Raw genomic sequence first — 4027 nt, 5'->3', positions numbered from 1 at the left:
GGAGACCCCGCGCGGTTGGGTCCTCTTATATAGCAGGGCCCTTCGCCCCGCCTATCCACTTCCGGATCCTCCCCCTCGAGTTTAAAGGGCCAGGACCCAGTCCCAAACCAACCCAAGGATATCCCCCGCCTGCACCGCCTGGTTCTACCGGGTACCTTTCTTCCCTGGTCTGCCTTCCTCGAGGAAAGCAACTTTTTGCTTCTCTAGCAAGTCGCGTAAGAATTTTGGCACTACAGCTCCTGACTGGACGTCGGCCAGCGGCTTCCAAAAAAGAAGCTAGTGCTGCTCTACGTGTTTGGAGCGAGTAGCCTGGAGTCTCTTTCTAGGCCCGATACTTAGGAGGGTAACTGAGACTCTCTGTCTGTCCTCTGAGTCGTAACGGATGGACTCGCAGAAACCGAGCACGGGTATACCTGCAACGGCTAGAACTGTTATCTGTGAGAGACGCGTGGCTCTGAACCTCCGCAACAACTGACGCGAAACAGTGCTGTCCTAGGATTGGTCACCGCTTGAAACTACCGCGCTTGATTCAGGGCTCCGGGCTGCGGCGGGACGCGGGTGGCTCCTCCCTCTGGATCCGCCCCCCTTCGACTGGCCCAATCCGCTGACGCCATCCTCTTAGACCCGACCCCAGACTCCAAATCTGACTTGCTGATTACGATTTATCGAGCTTCGATTTATCGTTTCTCCACTACATGCGGGGGCACTGTGCTTAAACATCTAAAGCTATTAAGTGTCTTACTTAACTTTACACCAAAGCTTACTGGTGACAACGGTGTTCTCAGCCCCATTTGGTAGAAATGGAAAGCAAAGTTCAGAGAAGGTTTGACTAGCGTAATGTGCCTCGTTTCCTGCAACTATCTGAGTGGACGATAACTGCTGCTGCTGCTGCTAAGTCACTTTAGTCGTGTCCGACTCTGTGCGACCTCATAGACGGCTCCGCCGTCCCTGGGATTCTCCAGGCAAGAACACTGGAGTGGGTTGTCATTACCTTCTCCAATGCAGGAAAGTGAAAAGTGAAAGTGAAGTCGCTCAGTCGTGTACGACTCTTCGCGACCCCATGGACTGCAGCCTACCAGGCTCCTCCGTCCATGGGATTTTCCAGGCAAGAGTACTGGAGTGGGTAACTGGCAGGCTGAAATGAGTGCACTTCCTCACACCTGGAGCACCATCCATTGCCTACCACCATGGCCTTGCTGGCCTACCGTGATCAGAACAGTAATTTTATTTTCATCCAGGTTCAGACATACTGCGAAAGATTCCTGGGGAGTATTCTTATTCCAGTTTGTCAAGACTCAGGGAGTTGGGAATTTTTAGGGAAAAAGAGCTGGACCTGTAAATGCCAATTCCTGTAGCAAACAGATGTGGGTTCCCCAGTTTTTAGCTGGGTGACCTGAGCCAAGTCAAGTAATCATATAAGATTAAATGTAAAATGAGGACAATATCAGTATCCACCCTTTAAGAATATTGTGAGAATTTGAGATGATGCTTCAACAATCAGCACTATGCCTGGGTCATGCTAACCATTTACTAAATGGCTACAACAGTCTGATAACACAGTGACTGGAGGATTGAGCTCCAGAGAGGGGAGTAGGGCCTGTTAAATCCAGTCCAGAAACTTGTTTGATCCACTCATTCCTTATACTAATTTTTTTTAAGATTTTTATTTTATTTTTAGCTACACAGGGTCTTCATTGCTGTGCAGGGGCTTTTCCTAGTTGTGGCCAGAGGGGGCTAATTTCTCGTTGAGGTGTTCAGGCTTCTCAACGAAGTGGCTTCTTTTGTTGCTGACCACGGGATCTAGGGTGTGTGGACTTCAGTACTTTGCAGCACCTAGGCTTAATTGCTCCATGCCATGTGGGATCTTCTTGGACTAGGGTTCGAATCCATGTCCCCTGCATTGGCAGATGGATTCTCAACCACTGGATCACTACAGAAGTCCCTCATTAAACTCATATTGACTAAACAGCTATAATTTTTCAAGGCTTTGTTCTAAGTCCTACGGACAAAATACATGGTCAGCTTAAGACTGAGGAACTCAGTCTTATAAAGAATGGATTTTTAAATGGATTTTAAATCCATCCACTACTTTCAGTTTTTACTACCACCACTCATCTCTTGCCTGTACTACTGCATACCTTCTGATCTCTGCTTAACCCTCTCCAGAAAAATCTTTTTAAAGTGTAAATCAGATCATGTCACTCTCCTGGAATAGCTTTCCATTGCTGTTAGAAGAGATTTTGAGCTCCTTATCATTACCTACAAGTCCTACATGATCTGGCTCCGATTCACCTTTCCAAAATTCATCTTATACTACTCTTCCTTCACTTGGTTTTCTACCACACTTTCTCCCTGTTCCTTTGAATGTACAAGCTCTTTCTCATATCCAGGGGCCTTTGCACTTACTGTCTTACTACCTAAAAAGCTCTTCTACCAACACTTTGAATAACTAGCTCCTATTCTTCCTTCTTCCACAGTTTATTGTGATCCACACAGTCAAAGGCCTTTGCATAGTCAATAAAGCAGAAATAGATGTTTTTCTGGAACTCTCTTGCTTTTTCGATGATCCAGCTGATGTTGACAATTTGATCTCTGGTTCCTCTGCCTTTTCTAAAATCACCGTGAACATCTAGAAGTTGACGGTTCACGTATTCCTGAAGCCTGGCTTGAAGAATTTTGAGCATTACTTTACTAGAGTGTGAAAGTGAAGTTGCTCAGTTGTGTCTGACTCTTTGCGACCCGTGGACTGTAGCCCACCAAGCTCCTCCGTCCATGGGATTCTCCAGGTAAGAATACTAACGTGTGAGATGAGTGCAATTGTGCGGTAGTTTGAGCATTCTTTGGCATTGCCTTTCTTTGGGATTGGAATGAAAACTGACCTTATCCAGTCCTGTGGCCACTGCTGAGTTTTCCAAATTTGCTGGCCTGTTGAGTGTAACACTTTCACAGCATCATCTTTCAGGATTTGAAATAGCTCAACTGGAATTCCATCACCTCCACTAGCTTTGTTCGTAGTGATGCTTTCTAAGGCCCACTTGACTTCACATTCCAGGATGTCTGGCTCTAGGTGAGTGATCACACCATTGTGACTATGCCAAAGACTTTGACTGTATGGATCACAATAAACTGTGGTCAATTCTGAAAGAGATGGGAATACCAGACCACATGACCTGCCTCTTGAGAAACCTATATGCAGGTCAGGAAGCAACAGTTAGAACTGGACATGGAACAACAGACTGGTTCCAAATAGGAAAAGGAGTACATCAAGGCTGTATATTGTCACCCTGCTTATTTAACTTACATGCAGAGTACATCATGAGAAACACTGGGCTGGAGGAAGCACAAGCTGGAATCAAGATTGCTGGGGGAAATATCAATAACCTCAGATATGCAGATGACACCACCCTTATGGCAGAAAGTGAAGAGGAACTAAAAAGCCTCTTGATGAAAGTGAAAGTGGAGGGTGAAAAAGTTGGCTTAAAGCTCAACATTCAGAAAACGAAGATCATGGCATCTGGTCCCATCCCTTCATGGCAAATAGATGGGGAAACATTGGAAACAGTGTCAGACTTTATTTTGGGGGCCTCCAAAATCACTGCAGATGGTGACTGCAGCCATGAAATTAAAAGACACTTACTCCTTGGAAGAAAAGTTATGACCAACCTAGATAGCATATTAAAAAGCAGAGACATTACTTTGTCCACAAAGGTCCATCTAGTTGAGGCTATGGTTTTTCCTGTGGTCATGTATGAATGTGAGAGTTGGACTGTGAAGAAGGCTGAGTGCCAAAGAATTGATGCTTTTGAACTGTGGTGTTGGAGAAGACTCTCGAGAGTCCCTTAGACTGCAAGGAGATCCAACCAGTCCATCCTAAAGGAGATCAGTCCTGGGTGTTCATCAGAAGGACTGATGCTGAAGCTGAAACTCCAATACTTTGGCCACCTCATGCAAAGAGTTGATCCATTGGAAAAGACCCTGATGCTGGGAGGGATTGGGGGCAGGAGAAGAAGGGGACGACAGAGGATGA

This window comes from Ovis aries, chromosome 1 (assembly GCF_016772045.2).
Source record: "Ovis aries strain OAR_USU_Benz2616 breed Rambouillet chromosome 1, ARS-UI_Ramb_v3.0, whole genome shotgun sequence".
Taxonomy (NCBI): Eukaryota; Metazoa; Chordata; class Mammalia; order Artiodactyla; family Bovidae; genus Ovis; species Ovis aries.
Note: the sequence above shows the minus strand (reverse complement) of the source record.